General features: G+C 44.5%; 1 long non-coding RNA gene across 1 annotated transcript; it reads left to right on the top strand.

The window, feature by feature from the left end:
* The first annotated feature begins 2,914 nt into the window (after nucleotides 1-2,914).
* Nucleotides 2,915-19,699, top strand: LOC141077483 (uncharacterized). Its single transcript, XR_012227572.1, has 2 exons — nucleotides 2,915-3,502; nucleotides 19,127-19,699. It is a non-coding gene; the product is annotated as an uncharacterized lncRNA (long non-coding RNA).
* The last annotated feature ends 1,275 nt before the right edge of the window (nucleotides 19,700-20,974 follow it).

The raw sequence follows: 20,974 nt of genomic DNA, 5'->3' as shown, positions 1-20,974 counted from the left end.
TGGGTGTGCGTAAGCTGTCATTGTATTGATTGACAGCTCTACTATCCAGTCTGAGACGGTGAGGCGTCGGCTGTCTCTAGGTGTTTTTATTCCAGGTAATCACCATGTTTCTTAATTGAGCTTTGTCTCCCAGAACTCTACCAAACATACATTCACCTGTGAGATTTGTGCTCCCTGTGCCTTGAGTTCTATATGCTTGATCTGTTGCCTGACCTTGGACTTCGTTCCGACCATCCGCCTGTTTAACCCCTTCAGCTCTGGTCCGTTACTCTCCCGGTACTCTGACCTCGGAACGTTACCTGACTACGCTTTTGTCTCTTCCTTCTGTTTATGATGTACCCTCCTGGCTTCAGACCTTGGACTCCTTGACCACTCTGACAGACAGCTTGACCGTGAGAAGTGACTAGCATCACAGTAATTACCTAGTCACTGCAGAAGGTCCCTACTTCAATGAAGGTTGAAGTGTCAGCAAACTCTCACTTTCTCAGTTAGAATTAGTTTCTCTTTTCCTCAGTTATAATTAATCCCATATGTTCAATGTGAGGCTGATTTGTCCCTACACCAGAGATGTCTTTGTGTATTTTAAGTTTTCTCTATGATATTATTGGATGCAACTTAAAATATATAGAATCTACAAGAGAAAACCCAAAATCGGAGTGAGAGTACATCTCTATCATACTGTGCATCCATTATATCAAATGCATCTAAAACATTCTATTTCAGTCCTTAATTGAAACATATTAAACTTTATTATTCATGCCATTGAATACATTACTCCATGTTTTCAAGAGATAATTGGGAATGATAGGGAAGCTTTTTTTGTTCTACTACTTAAATACATGATTCCTTATGGGGTTAAATCTAAGGAAGGAAATGTTTGTATTATTATTGATTCTTTATTTCCCTGTTTGTATATTTATATATTTGCGTTTTATTCTTTTTTGTTTGTTATTAACAATGTTACTTCCTAAGAATATGCTAACTACACTAGGTGGTCAGCAGTATACTTAGGCTATGTGCACATGTTGCGGAATTTGCCCCCTGCCGCGGGAAATACGCTAGAATTCTGCATGTGTAATTCCTGTGTATTTCCCGCGTTTTAACTAGCGTTTTGCAAGCGTAATCAGCTTGCAGAATGTAGCATCGCTTGGAAAACTGACAGGTTGGTCACACTCGTCATACATAGTGTTTGACGAGTGTGACCAACTTTTTACTATTGAGGCTGCCTATGCAGCATCAGTAGTAAAAAGATATAAAGTTAAAAAATTTTTTTAAAAAAAAGGTGTTTTTCTCACCTTCCGGCGTCCCGCGCAGTGTCCCCGATCCTCGCGATGCTCCCGGCAGGTCCCGTTCCCAGCGATGCCTTGCAACAATGACCATTCATGATGTAGCGGTCTCCCGAGACCGCGAGTTCATCTGGGGTCATTGTCGCAAGGCATCGCTGGGAACGGAATTTGGCAGGAGCATCGCTGAGGCCTGGCGACGCTGCGGGGGGGGGGAACACCATTTTTTATTTTAATTCTTTTTTTACAGGGATATGGTACCCAGGGCCTGGAGGACAGTCTCCTCTCCTCCAATCCCTGGGTGCCATCGGCACATTTTCCGCTTACTTTGCGCATGGTGGCCATAGCCACATGCGGAAAGTAAGCGGAACAATGCATTCCTATGTGTGCGGAATTCCCGCGATTCCACACAAAGAATGAGCATGCTGCTTATTTTTCCGTAATGCGATTTTGTCGGGGAAAGAAATCGCAGCATTAGCACAGCATGTGCGGAATACCATTGAATACAATGACTTGCTTATTTTGTGTTTGTGCAGCGTCTTCACCACGTTTTCGCAGCGAAAAGATGCCGCAAAAACGCATAAAATCCGCGGGAATTCCGGTTGTGTGAATACAGCCTTAATGATGCATGTTCCACCTGTGCTGGATCGACCTCTTGTGAACAAGTGACAGGATAAAACCTCTAAACTTCATTCACTCCCCATATATCAGGACTAAGAATGCTGTAGTGTTCGAAACACATTGGTTTTATGGTGGGCATTAGCTTCAACCTTTTGCAAAGTATTATTAACAAACCCATCTGTTCCATATAATTATTTGTTGAACAGAAACAAGCACAATGTTTAAACAAAATATAAAAAATTATTTTATTATTCCACATGGAAAAAATATTTTTTAATCATCACAAACAGAAAAAAATAGTACAAGCTAAAATAACCTCTGTGGCAGGACAAAAAGAGGCTACAGACCACTTTAAATATATGATCATGAATATATAATTAACCGGTACTGGCCCTTTAATATTGACCATAAGGGGTTAAAGAGTTCATCAAATCTCCAATAGATGTATTTAAGCCCGGCAAGCCATAGCTATTACACACCAAAGATGATGAAGTATTCTTGTTATATTTCCCCACTACAAGGACCCAGTAACCGCATTTACAAATGCAATGAAAACTCACATATATAGTGCCTTGTGCCACATCCCTCACCCCGAAGCGCGTTTCGTCCTCTTCATCAGGGGGCATATCGTTTTATGGTGGGTATTAGCTTCAACCTTTTGCAAAGTATGTATATTTTTTTTTTGCTTTTTTAATGCATTAAATAAAATTTGGTGTTTTTTAAAATATACTGGAAGCTGGGTCTTTTACCTTTCTTGGACATATCTACCTAAACCGCCATGCAGTTGCGTGCTTTCTGTGCTTCCCCACTAACTGGATTAATTTTGGAAAGGGTGGGCTGGATCTTTTCATTTACTTGAACTAAAAATCTTTTTACAGTTTTGTGGAATAATCGATACTTTATCACTGGTCACTTTGAATGTTCATTCTGAAAGGCACTGGTAAACAAAGAATTGTAATGGATGGTATTGTTATGTTCCAGTTGCTCCGATACTCCTTTGTATTCGTGTTTGTACAGTCTGTTACACCCAATAAAGAAACAATCAGCTTCAGTAAAATGAAACTAAACTTTATAACCTTGGCATATTATGGTTTCAGGCACAGAAGTTTGAGCGTTACCTAATGAAATGCAGAAACCAAAAGACCTCGTCAAGATCATCCAATCTAACGTTGACCTGGCCGGAGCTCCTCTCCTTGCTTTGATACTTCTTGGCTTAGAGAAACTCATGGAAACGGAGTTTATCTGCCCCAATATCAAATGGCTTCAAATTTTGTACAGTCTGACGTTTATTTTTGGTACCACGGTCATCCTCTGCATCTTTGTCTGTTCCTGCAGGTGCTGTAATCAGTGTGGAACAAGAAGAATTATTTCAGACATTGAACAAGGTCCCTGCACCTACCAGGATTGCATGGACTGCAAATGCTGTGGCATAAAGTGCTGCTCCTGCTGTTCCGAGGATCATTATAAGGTTGTAATGAGACTCAGAGTTCCCATCTTCTGGATCCTCATATTGATCACTGATGGAAGATACATTAATTGTATATTTGAATCTGATGCGATCACGACGAGTGAACCAACACATCCTGCAGATCATTCAGGTAAGACAGGATCTCGCTAGGATCCAGCAATAAGATGGAGTCCCAGGAACTATGAAGAACTTTGTAACACTGTAACAACTACTTTCCATCAACGGAAATTTATTGGGTGTGTTCTTGTAGGACAAGTTGTATGCATGTGACCATCCATTTTTGCAGGGCCGGCTCCAGGTTTTTGAGGGCCCCGGGCGAAAGAGTCTCAGTGGGCCCCCCCTTCAACACATACCACGATTCATGCCGTGTAGCATCCGTGGTGCTGGCCAAAAAACGGACTTGTCTCCGTGTGGATCACACGGACACACGTGATCCACACAGACACATGCTCTGTGGCAAAACACGTTCATGTGAAGGTAGTGTGCGTATGAAGGAAAGATGAGAAAGAAAGGAAGAACAGAGAGAGAGAGAAAGAAAGGAAGAACAAAGAGAGAGAGAAAGAAAGAACAGAGAGAAAGAGGGGAAAGAAAGAACAGAGAACGAGAGTAAGAACAGAGAACGAGAGTAAGAACACAGAGGAAGAACAGAGAGAGAAAAGAGAACAGAGGGAAGAACAGAGAGAAATAAAGATGAGAGAAAGAAAGAGTGGACAGAAAAAAAGAACAGAGAGAAAAAAAGAAAGAGGGGAAAGAAAGAAAAAACAGAAACAAAGAACAGAGAGAGAAAGAAAGAAAAGAAAGAGAGAGAAAAAGAACAGAGAAAGAAAGAAAGAGGGGAAAGAGAAAGAAAGAACAGAGAGAAAGAGGGAAAAGAAAGAACAGAGAAAGAGAAAGAAAGAGGGGAAAGAAAGAAAGAACAGAGAGAAAGAGGGGAAAGAAAGACCAGAGAGAAAGAAAAAGAACAGAGGGAGAAAGAAAGAACAGAGAGAGAAAGAAAGATGGGAAAGAAAGATGGCAAAGAAAGAACAGAGAGAGAAAAAGAACAGAGAGAGAGAAAGAGAGGAAAGAAAGAGAAAGAACGGAGAAAGAGAGAAAGAAAGAGAACAGAGAGAAAGAAAGAACAGAGAAGTAAAAAGGGGAAAGAAAGAGAGAAGGAAAAAAAAGATTAGAGAGAAAGAACAGAGAAAGAAAGAACAGAGAGAGAAACTGAGAGAAAGAAAGATTCTATAGAGACACCATAGCAGCCCGGCTCCCATTGTAGTTCCCACCTGAGCCTCCCAATGCAGGACATATCATGATCCGCTCACATGGCCACCATCCCCGAGTCCAAGGCGATCCCGCTGTTCACGCTGTCGGAGGACACGATGATGGATCTGAAGCATTCCCTGAAGTGCCTCCATGGTTCCGTCACAATCTCCTCCCAAAATTACCCCTTTTCCGGTCAGCTTCCAGCACGACACTTCCGGTAGAAAGTCACGTGCGAGTTTTAAAGTGCTCCTCGGGGCTCCGCTGTGTACTCCTGTGTCCATGGGAAAAGTAAACTCCCGGCTGGGGCAGTCTCTCTCAAAATCGGGACTGTCCGGCTGGACCTGGGACGGTTGAGAGGTATGAATGCTCCCCATCTAACACCTCGTACACGCACAGCTCCGCTCAGTACACTTTCGGCTCCGCTCCCCACACCTCACACACACGCGGCTCCGCTCTGTATACCCTGCTCCACTCTTCACCTTGTACATACGCGGCTCCGCTCTGTACACCTCGTACACACATGGCTCTGCTCCCCACACCTCGTACATGTGGCTCCGCTCCATACACCTCGTACACAAGCAGCTCTGCTCCCCATACCTCCGCTCCCGACCTCGTATACACACACAGCTCTGCTACATCCCCCCTGTAAACCCCTCCTGACCCCACACATAATAAATTTTACCTCATCCAGCAGCATGACAACCAGCACAGACAAGTCCTGCATACACAGAGGGCCCTGATCATGTGACCTCATCGCAGGTCCTGTGCTGCAGAGAAGCCCAGCAGGAGCGTTGTCATTGCTGGGATTTATCTGGGCTGCGGTGGCCGGTGGGGTCTCTGGCAGGGTGAGGATGAGGTCGGTACATGGGGGGGCGTGGCGGCGGCCGGGGGTATCGATTCCCAGACTGCGTGAGTGGGTCCCCTTGTCTCGCCAGGGCCCCGGCATTTGCCCAGGTACGCTGGGTGCTGACGCCGGCCCTGCATTTTTGTGTACATATAATTTAACCCTCCGTCAGGGGCAACATCTGACAGGTGCAGCTCACTTAGTTTAATTTCTCTATTTTAATTGGTTTGTCTGGGAAACACCCTCCTCCCAGTACCTTCCTAACTTTAAAGGCTGTGTGAACCCTGAGAAGCCTCTTGTGCTGCAGGAGATCAGATATCAGTGTTTTGGCTTCTCCGGTTCATTGCCCCTGAATGCGTCACACCTTTGACGGTTAGTATTTGCTGTTTTTATTCATTCCAATTTTTTATTTAGCTTGTTTTATGAATAGCTAGTGCTAAATTTGTGGATTTGTCATAGAAGGTTTTGTTAGAAATAAGAGTGTGCTTCTCAGGCACATTGCGCCCTAACACATATTCTCTCTCTTGCTCCAGCTTTTCTTCTGAAATGGCGAGGAGAATATTTGACTTGTCAAATGCCCTTCATGTTGAGCAAGTGCAAAATATACTGCTTAATGATGAGACAGACCCCTTACACCTAGAAGAATTAGGGAAAGAAAGTGACATTGATTCAGAAGATGATGTGGAAGAATGTCCAGATGTGTCTGATACAGATCAAGATGGAGAGAGTGAGAGGATGTTCAAGACATAGAATTGTGATTTTGAGTACAGTACTATTTCAGCAATGTTATAATTTATTTTGCTTATCTAAATTTTATGTTTACTAATAGTTTTTGAAGAGAACTGTCAGGTTTTTTTTGAAAGTAGCAAAATGTGTGCACTTTGAAAGATATTACTTTTCTGGTTAGTAAACATTTTTTTTTCCACCTGATTATGTGTATTGTCACTTATTACATTCCTATTAAGGTAACTGATCACTTTTAGAGCATTGAAATTTTTAAAAGAGGAAAATATAGCCAATTTTCTAGCCTGTGCTGGACAGGCGCAATGCCCCTAAACTCGTTATGAAACATATTGCCCCTGACTTAGGGTTAAGGATTATCTTTAGAACTAGATTAAGGCCTGATGCTATCGCATCGGGAGGATAGTGACACACCTCTTGCCATGTTAACCTTCAACACACACTCCTCTCACCTTTCACCACCTCCACTCACGTCCACTCACTCTTTCACTCCTCATAGAATCATAGAATCGTAGAGATGGAAGGGACCTCCTGGGCCATCTGGTCCAACCCCCTGCTCAAAGCAGGATTCGCTAAATCATCCCAGTCAGATGTCTGTCCAGCCTCTGTTTGAAGACTTCCATTGAAGGAGAAATCACCACTTCTCGTGGCAGCCTGTTCCACTCATTGATCACTCTGTCAAAAAGTTTTTTCTAATATCTAATCTGTGTCTCCTCCCATTCAGTTTCATCCCATTGCTTCTAGTCTTTCCTTGTGCAAATGAGAATAAAGTTGCTCCTTCTACAATGTGACAGCCCTTTAGATATTTGTAGACAGCTATTAAGTCTCCTCTCAGTCTTCTCTTTTGCAAACTAAACATTCCCAAATCCTGCAACCTTTCCTCATAAGACAGGGTTTGCAGACCGGTCACCATTCTGGTCGCTCTTTTCTGAACTTGCTCCAGTTTGTTGATGTCTTTTTTAAAATGTGGTGCCCAAAACTGGACACAATATTCCAGATGAGGTCTGACCAAAGAGGAGTAGAGGGAAATAATGACTTCACTTGATGTAGACTGTATGCTTCTGTTAATACATCCTAGAATTGCATTTGCCTTTTTTGCTGCTGCATCACACTGTTGACTCATATTCAGTCTGTGATCTATTAGTATACCCAAGTCTTTTTCACATGTGCTGTTGCTTAGCCCTATTCCTCCCATTCTATATATGCTTTTTTCATTTTTGTTGCCCAGATGTAGTACTTTGCATTTTTCCGTTAAAAACCATTCTGTTAGTTGCTGCCCACTTCTCCAGTTTATTTATATCTTTTTGAATCCTCTCTCTCTCTTCTCTAGTATTAGCTATCCCTCCTAGCTTTGTGTCATCAGTAAATTTAATCAGTTTACCCTCAATTCCTTCATCTAAATCGTTGATAAAGATGTTGAACAATACAGGGCCCAGGACAGAGCCCTGTGGTACCCCACTTGAGACATTCTTCCAACTGGATGTGCAGCCATTTACGACCACTCTTTGGGTCCGATCACTAAGCCAGTTATGAATCCACCTAACAGTTGCCTTGTCCATTCCATACTTAGTCATTTTTTCAATAAGGATTGTATGAGATACTTTGTCAAATGCTTTGCTGAAGTCAAGATATACTATATCTACAGCATTTCCTTGATCCACCCAATCAGTGATTCCGTCATAGAAGGAAATTAAGCTAGTCTGACATGACTTATTAGTTACAAACCCATGCTGACTGTTTAATCACTTCATTCTTATCCAGGTACTGACATACATGTTGTTTAATAATTTGTTCAAAGATCTTTCCTGGTATAGAAGTCAGACTCACCGGCCTATACGACCCTTTCTCTCACTCAGTCTCTCATACTGACGCCGTCATCGCCGCTGCTCCACGATCCCCGACATCTTCTTCGGCCGGCGCCATCCTGGATCCAGACGTCATCCACGCCGGCGACATGTTCTTGAGATGCCATCTTGAGTATCTCGGGATTTCACGATACTCAAGATGGCATCGCCACAAGAACATGTTACTGGCGTGGACAACGTCTGGATCCAGGATGGCGCCAGCGGAAGATGTTGGGTATCGTGGAGCAGCGGCGATGACGGCGTGAGTATGAGACGGAGTGAGAGAAAGGGTCGTATGTGGAGTGAAAGAGTGAGTGGACGTGAGTGGAGATGGTGAAAGGTGAGAGGAGTGGTGTGTTGAGGGTTAAAATGGCAAGAGGTGTGCCGTGACGTCACCAGTTACAACTGGACGGAAGTTGTTACAACCCGGAAGCTGCTTAGCGCATTTATTATTATAGATGCTTTGATTGAGGGGTGATAAAAGCACAAACTCTGCGATTCTCTGACCTCGCACTATTACACTGACAAGTGGGCAGGGATTACAGAGAATGTACTCCTCTGATGTTTTACTACTTTAAACTAGATACTTGTTGAGCTCTTTTTATTTTCAGTACTTTATTATGGAGGACATTTTGCTAGCGCTTTTCTCAATAGCAGTTAGAGATTTCTTTATGGCCATAAGGCTGTGTGAACATGTAGCGGATTCTGCTGCGTTTCCACAGCGGTTTTGGCCCTGCGGAAATGCAGCAGTTCCGCAGACCAAGTACAGTACAATGAAACCCTATAGGTTTTCAAAAACGCTGTGCTCACAGTGCAGTTTTTTCCGCGTGGTTTTGCTGCGGTTGTCAATTGTTTGGGCGGTTTCCGCAGCGGTTTCACACCTTTAACATAGTAGAGGTGTGAAACCGCAGGTCACTTTACCTGCGGTTCCGCACGGAAAAACCCGCAGGTGATTCTGCACCGTGTGCACATAGCCTAAGAGTTCTGTAGTCTGGAGATGTTCATTAAGGTAGATTTGTCATGAAATTTCACAATATAAACTGCATGCTGTATTAAACAGATCTTTTTGACCTGAAGAGTTTTTTGTACTTCACAATCCAGTTTGTGGCATACTGGTACAAAGAGATGCATCTTCACATAGCAATGTACACTACCATACAAAAGTTTACAGTCACTTAGAAATTTCCTTATTTTTGAAAGAAAAGCAGAGTTTTTTCCAATGAAGCTAACATTAAATGAATCAGAAATACACTGTTTATATTGTTAATGTGGTAAATGACTATTGTAGCCGCATACGTCTGGTATATAAGGCAATATCTTCATAGGCGTATAGAAGCCCATTTCCAACAACCATCACTCCAGTGTTCTTATGGTGCTTTGTGTTTGCTAACTGTGTAAGAAGGCTAATGGATGGTAAGAATACCCTGAAAACCCTTGTGCAAGTATGTCAGCAGAGCTGAAAACAGTTTGGCTGATTAGAGAAGCTATAAACCTGACCTTCCTTTGAGCTAGTTGAGAATCTGGAGCATTACATTTGTTGGTTCCATTAAACTCTCAAAATGGCCAGAAAAAAAGAACTTTCATGTGAAACTCGACAGTCTACTCTCGTTCTTAGAAATGAAGGCTATTCCATGTGAGAAATTGCCAAGAAACTGAAGATTTCCTACAACGGTGTGTACTACTCCCTTCAGAGGAGAGCACAAACAGGCTCTAACCAGAGTACAAAGAGAAGTGGGAGGCCCCGCTGCCCAACTGAGCAATAAGACAAGTATATTAGAGTCTGCAGTTTGAGAAATTGACGTCTCACAGGTCCTCAACTGGCAGCTTCATTAAATAGTACACGCAAAACACCAGTGTCAACGTCTACAGTGAAGAGGCGACTCCGGGATGCTGGCCTTCAGGGCAGAGTGGAAAAGAAAAAGCCATATCTGAGACTGGCTAATAAAAGGAAAAGATTAATATGGAGAAAGGAACACAGACATTGGACAGAGGAAGATTGGAAAAAAGTGTTATGGACAGATGAACCCAAGTGTGAGGTGTTTGGATCACACAGAACATTTGTGAGACATAGAACAACTGAAAAGATGCTGGAAGAGTGCCTGACGCCATCTGTCAAGCATGGTGGAGGTAATGTGATGGTCTGGAGTTGCTTTGGTGCTGGTAAAGTGGGAGATTTGTACAAGGTAAAAGGGATTTTGAATAAGGAAGGCTATCACTCCATTTTGCAATGCCATGCCATACCCTGTGGACAGCGCTTGACTGGAGCCAGTTTCATCCCACAACAGGACAGTGACCCAAAGCACACCTCCAAATTATGCCAGAACTATTTAGGGAAGGAGCAGGCAGCTGGTATTCTATCTGTAATGGAGTGGCCAGCGCCGTCACCAGATCTCAACCCCATTGAGCTGTTGTGGGAGCAGCTTGACCGTATGTTACGCAAAAAGTGCCCATCAAGCCAAACCGACATGTGGGAGGGGCTTCTGGAAGCATGGGGGGGAAATTTCTCCAGATTACCTCAGCAAATTAACTGCTAGAATGCCAAAGGTCTGCAATGCTGGAATTGCTGCAAAGGAGCATTCTGTGACGAAAGCAAAGTGTGAAGGAGAAAATTATTATTTCAAATCTTTTTTTTTTTTCAAACCTTGTCAATGTCTGGACGAGATTTTGATTTCATTTGGCAACTCATTTGATTAATAAAAGTATCATGGAAAACACAAAATTGTCTGTGTGACCCCAAAATTTTGAACGGTAGTGTATTTTTCTTTTGTCCCTGTATTCTAGAAGAAAAATAGAAATCAGATTTTTTTTCTTAATACAAAATTGCTAAAAAATGATGAAAAACAATCACAATAATGTAATTTTTAATTTGCTTTAAAAAAAACAAAACATCACAAAACAGCAAATAACATGGACATATCTGGCATCCCTGTAATCGCAGTGACCAACACACCATAGCGATCAGATTATTTGTAGTGATTAGTAAATAGCGTAAAAAATGGCGTGACCGATTTGTTTTCTCCACTAAAACTATACAAAAGTAAAAAAATGTAACACTGAGGCTGTGTTTACATGTAGCGTAAATACTGCTATTTTTGTACTTTTTCTGCACATTTTCTACAGGTGTCCACATCACACAACACCATAACAATATATCTGATTATTGCGTATTTGCAGTTTCTTTTTTGCCTTTATTTGATGCATTTTTGGTGCAGATGTGAAGCTGCATTTTTAACGTTTTGTTAATAGTACAGAAAATTTTGATTCTACACTTAAAAACATTTTTACATGCATTTTTCAGGCTCTATATAGAAGCTTATAGAGAAAAAATGCACCAAAACAGCACCGTTCAGCAGCGTCTGTAGACACACAGTAGATGGAGTTTACATAAATCAATTCCACTTTGGACATTTCGGCTGCGTTCACACGAGTTTTTTTATGCAGATTTTATTTGCACATAAATTATGCTGTTTATCCATCCAAGCAAAGTGGATGTGATTTCATTAGAACTGCGCTCCCTGTGGTCTAAAGACACTGCTGAACTGTGCATTTTATTTTTTTTTCTAGAGGTTTCTATGTGAAGTCTAAAAAAAAAATGAAAAAAAAAATAAGGGTTTTTTTTTTTTTTTAAGATATGGTAAATGCATGTGGCTTGGAGTGTAGCTAAGGGGTGAGGTCAAAATATGCCACAGCGTGCTTTCTCTCCGGCATAGGTTGGAAGGTATGTCGAATACTTAACCTGAGAAGCGCCTCTTACCTCCCAGCATCCTTGGATCTTCTTTTGGTTAGCCAGCCTGGCCCGGCGTCACATCATGTCACAATGAGAATGTGGCACCAGCCGGATGATTATTGGGGATACTGTGTGTTCTGTATACAGGTGTTACCTTTCTATTGTTATCCTCCATGGGCTGAGATGCATTTACATGTTTAGAGTTTGCTAATTTTCTCATGTAAATATCATTTATGACATCATCCAACTAATTTTCATATAAGGATAGAAGAAAACACAAAATTTGGCTTCTGTTTACTGAAGTTTTTCAAACAGCTATATCACCCGTTAGAAAAGAGAAGCAAAGCAGCCACGCACCCTGACACTACCACCACCACCAGCAGCCACGCACCCTGACACTACCACCACCACCAGCAGCCATACACCCTGACACTACCACCACCAGCAGCCGCGCACCCTGACACTACCACCACCAGCAGCCATACACCCTGACACTACCACCAGCAGCCGCGCACCCTGACACTACCACCACCACCAGCAGCCATACACCCTGACACTACCACCACCACCAGCAGCCACGCACCCTGACACTACCACCACCACCAGCAGCCGCGCACCCTGACACTACCACCACCAGCAGCCGCGCACCCTGACACTACCACCACCAGCAGCCGCGCACCCTGACACTACCACCACCAGCAGCCGCGCACTCTGACACTACCACCACCACCAGCAGCAGCGCACCCTGACACTACCACCACCACCCGCGCACCCTGACACTACCACCACCACCAGCAGCCGCGCACCCTGACACTACCACCACCACCACCAGCAGCCGCGCACCCTGACACTACCACCACCAGCCGCGCACCCTGACACTACCACAACCACCAGCAGCCGCGCACCCTGACACTACCACCACCAGCAGCCGTGCACCCTGACACTACCACCATCAGCAGCCGTGCACCCTGACACTACCACCAGCAGCCATGCACCCTGACACTACCACCAGCAGCCATACACCCTGACACTACCACCAGCAGCCACGCACCCTGACACTACCACCACCACCAGCAGCCATACACCCTGACACTACCACCACCACCAGCAGCCACGCACCCTGACACTACCACCACCACCAGCCGCGCACCCTGGCACTACCACCACCACCAGCAGCCGCGCACCCTGACACTACCACCACCAGCAGCCGCGCACCCTGACACTACCACCACCAGCAGCCGCGCACCCTGACACTACCACCACCACCAGCAGCCGCGCACCCTGACACTACCACCACCAGCAGCCGCGCACCCTGACACTACCACCACCAGCAGCGCACTCTGACACTACCACCAGCAGCAGCGCACCCTGACACTACCACCACCACCAGCAGCCGCGCACCCTGACACTACCACCACCACCCGCGCACCCTGACACTACCACCACCACCAGCAGCCGCGCACCCTGACACCACCACCACCAGCAGCTGCGCACCCTGACACTACCACCACCACCAGCCGCGCACCCTGACACTACCACCACCACCAGCAGCCACGCACCCTGACACTACCACCACCACCAGCCGCGCACCCTGACACTACCACCACCACCAGCCGCGCACCCTGACACTACCACAACCACCAGCAGCCGCGCACCCTGACACTACCACCACCAGCAGCCGCGCACCCTGACACTACCACCACCAGCAGCCGCGCACCCTGACACTACCACCACCAGCAGCCATGCACCCTGCTATTACCACCAGCAGCTATGCACCCTGATACTACCACCAGCAGCCGCAAACTCCTTGTGTTTCCTCCATTCACTTATCTATCTATTCCCGATATCGGCATTTCCACGTGTGGCTTCACCATTACTCCCGCTGTCTTGTTGTCACCCTCGATTCTGATATTTCCTTCACTCCTCACAGTCAATTACTCACGTCACCTACACCTCAAAAACATTTCTAGAATTAGACCTTTTCTTACCTTTGACTCTGCAAAAACTCTTCCTGACGCTCTTATTCATTCTCTTCTGGACTATTCACTGATATTTACTGATCAGTCTCTCTCTTACTAAATTCTCCCCTCTCCAATCTGTCCTGAATGCAGCAGCCAGGATCATATTCCTCACCAACCATTGCAATTCCACATTGTGCCAGGGGTTGCACTGGCTGACCATCCAAGAGTTCAATATAAACTTATCACTCTCACCCACAAAGTTCTCCACGATTAAGCACCACTCTACATCTCCTCCCATGTCTCAGTCTACCACCCTACCCATCCTCTCCACGATTCAGCACCTCTCTACATCTCCCACGTCTCATCTACCACCCTACTTGTGCCTTCCATTCGGCTAATGATTTAAAACTAAAATCCTCAATAATCCGAACCTCGCATTCTCATCTTCAAGACTTCTAGCATGCTGCGCCAATTCTCTGGAATACATTACCCAGGACACTTTGATTAATCTCCAATACCCACAGTTTTAAACATGGCCTAAAAGTGCATATCTTTAGACTGGCCTATCGCCCCACCTCACTTATCTTACTATTCCCGTTTGGCACATGCAAAATTTTCTTCAAAATCATGACCTTCATAGCATCTGTTCTCATCCTCTATGCACTTAATAGCCCTATGTGTCTGTACACAGACTGGCTGGTGACTGGTTCGTGCAGATTAAGTGCAGACCCTAGTTAGTATACTCTGGCTGCATTGTACAATATGAGCACATTTTACCATTCACCCTTTTGTGTCTCCTCCATTTCATCATAGATTATAGCGGGACCCTCACTGCTCCTGTAACTGGTGAATGTCTTTATTTTCTGTACAAGTCCCCTCTGAAATGTAAAGTGCTGTGGTATATGTTGGTGCTATAAAAATAAAAATCATTATTATTATAGATAAAATATAGCTATGGCTAGTTTCACACTAGCGTTTTTTTGGGGCTGCGCCTCGTGCGCATACCAAACGCATGCAAAAAACGCATCATGTGTTTTGCATGCTTTTGCTGTTTTTTTGTGCATGCGATTTAACCAGTTTGTCACCATGTTAACGCAAAAAACGCATGCGATTTTAAACGCATGCATGCGCATGTCCTAGCGCACGCGTGCATTCCCATAGACTGTAATGCTGTTTTTTTGCGCATTCCGTGCGCATGCGTTTTTTTGAGACAGGTCGGACGGACCAAAAATGCAACAGGTTGCGTCCGGCGTGCACTACAAAAAACGCATGTGCACGAAAACACATACGAACACGTGCATGCGCTAGACCATGCGCACCCATGTTAAATATAGGGGAGCAATGCGCATGCGCACGATAGCGCACGAGGTGCAGCGTTAAAAAACACAAGTGTGAAACCAGTCTAATAGATGATTGATAGATAGCTAGATAATAGATGGATAATAAATAAAAGATAAGAGATAGAAATATAGATAGGTAGGTAGGTAGATGGCTTGAGGAAGGTTCTATGAACCGAAACGCTGCCATTTGGGCTCAATAAAGTTTTTGTTCCCAATTTATTTGTCTTGCTTGGAGTGCTGTTGTAACGCACAGTGTGGGAAGACTTATTGCAACATGAAGGGATAAGGGGAAAGAAGCCCAAACGCTAGGGAATGGGGGAGTGGAGACCCGTAGGCAGATCTAATAGCACCCTGCCTACCCTTCCGCCCCTATACTGGTTCCACACCAATTGCCGAGCAGGAATCTTAAGCCCTAGATTCCCTAGAGCTAGGGGGGAATCAGCACTCGTCAATCCCCACTGTACACTAAAGACAAAAGGAGAGACAAACCAGGGGAGAAACTCAACTTGACCAGACTCCAGCAAGGTAACACCAAAAAACCTCCACTAGCACCAGAGAGGAAGTAAGCCGACTGCTAAAACTCCAAGCCTTCACAAGGGTAAATGTGAATCTGACTGGTGACTCCCTATAGAAGACAGTCTATAAACACCCAGGTCCAGGTTTGTCAATTAGAGCTGGAGGGAGGTTGCCACTGGGTCCAAAATTCAAAAGGATTAAGAAGGTGTCTACAATGCCAAACGCAGAGACCTTCTGCAGCCAGATGCAGGGCGACTGTTTGCAGCATCTGACACACCCATGACAGCTGCCTTTTATTGTTTTATTGCTTTGAAACAAACTGGATATTTGTCTGGAGGCTTGGCACCCACCTGTAAGTAATTTAAATGGTGCTGTTATAAAATCTCTTTTTAGATAGATAGATAGGATAATAGATGTGTGCGTCATGCATTCGGTAGGGTATAATATATCATATTACACTGTATACATGACACACACACACGTATAGGGAGTAATATATTTATCTATAGATATGTGTATGTTATGTACAGAGTGTAATGTTCTATATTATATTACATGCTAGACATGACACAGATTGCACATAATAGACTATACTACACTTTATACACTACGCATTATTCTCACCTAAGTGGAAGACTTTTCCGCCCTGGGGCTCCAGGAGAGCACTGGGTGATTGGCAGCAGCTTCAGCAGATGGCCAGAAAGACAGGACAGAAAGCACAGAATAAGGGGACTGTATCCCCAAGCACCTGCTGCCTGAAGCCCAGTGCCGAGCAGCAAGTTAAGTGATCTCTCCCTGCTGCGCCCCCCTCTGATGTCCAGTGGCCGTAGCCCTGTGCAAGCCCCCTGGTTGCACATAGTTGAGGCCAGCCACGGATCAAACAGAGATGTGTCCTGTGTGTTTGTAGTGTTGCAGGACACATGATCTCACACCGCTCTATCACACCCAGCAGAACATTTAGGTCACGATCCATTTTTGGATCGATGTCAGATCTGGATCCTCATATATAAACTTTTTTCCTTTCCGGCCATCGGGGGTTAACATCAGTTTTTTCCCCCGGTGGTCGCTGGCGTAATTACATTGCATTGCTAGGTGAGTTTTGCTGATGCAGGTGGTGACCACTCCCACCTTCCTTTAAAAGGTCACCTTATGCTTCAGCTAACTGTTGGTGATACTCTTCCTCTTTGGAGACCAACCAAGCTGGAGTCAGGAGCTGGCTGAGTGCAGGGAACTTCAGCTATTACCTTCATCTGGTGCCTTACTCTGCTGTTCGGTGCATTACAGCAGAGAAAGCTAAGTTTTGTTTTTTAGTTGATTTAACCCTGAGGTGTCTGTCGTATCTTTCCTTTTGTTATACTGGTGCAGTTCACCTATTTCCATTATCACCTCCTGGGGAGGGGGTTTAGCTCAGGGCTAAACAGGAGATAGGGACAGGTCGGCCTCACTACATCAAGTGTACCCCCAAGTTAAGGAAAGTCAGGGCACCCCCTTAGCCTGAGGGGCAGTTCAGGAGCCCATGTTCCTCGTCACCTGTTTTCCCACACCTGCCCCGTGACAATTTATCAGTAATAGAGCTACAGTTGCTTTTCTGTGGGATCAGACCGGACAGCTGTCACTCCCCATTCACCAACGTCAAGGTGATCTCATTGAAAGGATCCCTGTTCTCCTATGAATATAGGCTTTATCTTGTTATTAGCCAGTAGTTCACATTAGGCAGTTAGAACAGGGACCCGTTCAATGAGATCACCTTGACGTTGGTGAATGGGCTCACATCTTTTGGCCACATTTTGTGCTAAGTATCTCATATGTTTTTTCTAAATTCCAAAAGCCATTATGCTATTCACATTTCATATATTTCATATTTGATATGCCTAAATGAAATTGAGTGCAACCATTTCCTTATTTTGATATGCAAGTTGTTTTTTGGTATGCACCTATTCAGACTAGGATGTGCCGTCAGTTTTTTCTGTCACTCTCCATACATCAGTCAGCCTTGGGTGCCTGTATCCCTCTCACTGATTACCCATGTGTCCTTGCTTGGATCACTTTTGAAAGGTGAAACCCCAACAGGAACAGTCTTTTTCCAGGAACATCCCACAAGACCCACCATATAATGATGACAATATACAAGCCCCACCATATAACAGCAACACCCCACAAAACCCAGCGTATACTGATGACACCCTACAATACCCTGCAATAACAGGGAATACATCACAAGACCCACCATATACCGGGAACACCCCACAAGACCCGCCGTAAACCAGGAACACCCCACAAGATCTGCCGTATACTGGGAACACCCCACAAGACCCACCGTAAACCAGGAACACCCCACAAGACCCACTGTATACCGGGAACACCCCACAAGACCCACTGTATACTGGGAACATCCCACAAGACCCACAGTATACTGGGAACACCCCACAAGACTCACCGTATACCTGTATACTGGGAACACCACACAAGACCCACCGTAAACCAGGAACACCCCACAAGACCCACCGTATACCGGGAACACCCTACAAGACCCACTGTATACTGGGAACATCCCACAAGACCCACAGTATACTGGGAACACCCCACAAGACTCACCGTATACCTGTATACTGGGAACACCACACAAGACCCACCGTAAACCAGGAACACCCCACAAGACCCACCGTATACCGGGAACACCCCACAAGACCCACTGTATACCGGGAACATCCCACAAGACTCACCGTATACTGGTATACTGGGAACACCACACAAGACGTTTTTGCTCTGGTTTTTAGATGCTCTGTCCGAGTCATGTTTACTATATGGCACTCGTGGTAGCTCTCAGATCCTTACCTTTATCCATTATTCCCCTTTTAAACTCATCACTGCCGAGCATATATCCCTGCCCTCGCTGACAGGTGCTGTCATAACCGGATAATAATAATATTATTATTAATAGTGTTATTCACTGCACAAGGTTCTAATGTTACGGCTGATTGGTGGATGTCAATATAAATAACGCAGGGAATGCAGCAGACAATGTTGAGCGAACCTGGATAGTGAGAGGACTTCACAGCTCAGAAATAGAGATACGAAAAGAAAGACAAAAAGCACTGAAAAATACATATAGTGTGACAGCACAACAAAGAAGATTAGTGAGGGAGAAATAGAGTATACAGCATTAATCGATAGGAGAGACTGTGTGAGGCCGGGGCAGGGAAAACACATAGCCAGCCAGTCTGAATCAGAGTGATTGTAGCGCTGGTGCATGTCAATCACACACACGTGTCTTTACAGGGTAACCAGAGGCTTTGAAGTGTTTTTTTTTTATTATTTATTTAACCTCAAAACAAAATGTACAATATACGTATTTGCATACGGTAGTAAGCTTTGAAGTATTTTTGATTTGCTGCAAATCAAATTTCCTGGAAAAAATTTACAAATCTGACAAATATGAATTTGCAGAGATTTGCTGATCTCTGGGTGACTGGTCATTGTTATTCTCTGCACTTTTCTATCTCGGCATCTGAGCCTTTTCTTCTCTCTTGCAGATGGTCGGCCTTGGTTTCACCCTTATATTTGTTATCGCTGTTCTTTGCAAGTGTCAGAAAAAAGAAGAAGCAGCAGAAGATCAGGAGCTCAGTGAAGCCGTCACTGGATAGACAGCAGGGATCCTGATGGGAGCAAATCGCAGAGAGGTGCAGTAATCATGTGGCACCAACACGACAAGCATTGGGAATCTCCCAGACCCTACCATAGCAAGAAACCAGAGTGATCAATAACCTTCTTATATAAATTACTGATTTTTTTTTTCATCTGTGTTCTATATAATGGGAATTTGAGGAGCAACTAACATCCAATAAGACTGCAGCAACAAGTGAAGAGTCAGGAAAGCAGTGTGCTGATCTACAGGAAGGTTACAGCCTGAGGGCTACAAAGTGGAATTAGCTGGGGTGCCAGCTGCACAGAGTATTTCAGCAGCAGGTGATGATCTTGCAGGAGACAGTGAGGACAGGGCTACATGTGATGGTTGTAAGCTGGATATAATGAATCTTCTTCATTATGTGAGTCTTACCATTGAATGTCACTCTTGTTGTCCTGTGAATAAAAGTCAATTTTCTGCCGTTTGTAGTGATAGATTTGCAAATACAAACAACTAAAAGTATACTACACAGTATATGTACGCCATCAGGGGCGTCTTTTTTTTTTTAGTTTCAGGGACTTGTCTCCAGGACAAAAATGTCAGTTTTTGCTCTTCTTTTACTCTCGCTGCTCCCCTTGGTAAAGACCATAAACACGGCCGTCGTTTGCAAAGTGTCTCACCTCTTTACGCTTAAAGAACACCTGTCACCTGTTTTGGCCGCTATAAGATGCGGCTTCTGCCTGTCAGGACTTATATACAGCGTTCTATAATGCTGTAGATAAGTCTCCGGTCCTGCCTGAGAGATAAGAAAATAACTTTCATTATACTCACCTGGGGGGCGGTCCGATGCAGTTGGGTCCGATGGGTGTCGCAGGTCTGGGTCCGGCGCCTCCCATCTTCTTGTGAAGCCATCCTCCTGCTTGCTTCATGTCTCCCAGAATTGCGCTCCTGTGCAGGCGTACTTATCTGCTCTGTTGAGGACAGAGGAAAGTACTGCAGTGCGCAGGCGCTGGGCCTCTCTGACCTTTCCTGGTACCTGCGCACTGCAGGACTTTCCTCTGCCATCAACAGGACAGATAGGTACACCCACGCAGTAGTGCAATGCCGGGGGCCAAGAAGCAAGGAGGAGGACGGCGTCGCAGAAGATGGGAGGCACCGGACCCGGACCTGCGATACCCATCAGACTGGACCGCCTCCCCCCCGGTTGAGTATAATAAAACTTACTTTCTTATCTTACAGGTCAAACCAGGGGCAGATATACAGCATTATAGAATGCTTTAGATAAGACTTAAAAGGCAGCGGCCGCATCTTATAGCGGCCAAAACAGGTGACAGGTGCACTTTAAATGTATCTACTTTTAATATTAATAGAGAAGATTTTATAATGTGTTGAGTGCCTCAAGTTTTACTTCTTCTACATCCTAAAATGTTTTCTTATTTACCCAACGTCACTATGTACGCTGTCTACAGTGCAAAGTTCCCGACATTTCTACCCAATAAAATGTTTAAAAACACACGAGTCATGTACAAAAAATGAACAAGTCGGTAGGACAGTGTTCACACCACCCAAAGACTGAAACACAGAAAAAACGCAGCATAACAAACGTGTAAAAATACTCTGTTGTAAAAAATATGTAACAGTAAATATCAAGTGCCAGTAAAAAAAAAATAACAAAAACAGGATATTTAGTTGATACGTTTTTTGTAAAAAATGTATACTAAGCCACTCCACCAACGTCAAGGTATACCCATCTTAG

This window comes from Dendrobates tinctorius, unplaced genomic scaffold, assembly GCF_039654945.1.
Source record: "Dendrobates tinctorius isolate UK_male_01 unplaced genomic scaffold, ASM3965494v1 ptg000455l, whole genome shotgun sequence".
NCBI classification, from domain to species: domain Eukaryota; kingdom Metazoa; phylum Chordata; class Amphibia; order Anura; family Dendrobatidae; genus Dendrobates; species Dendrobates tinctorius.
The sequence above is the reverse complement of the archived record's forward strand: the minus strand, read 5'-3'. Positions and strand labels throughout refer to the sequence as shown.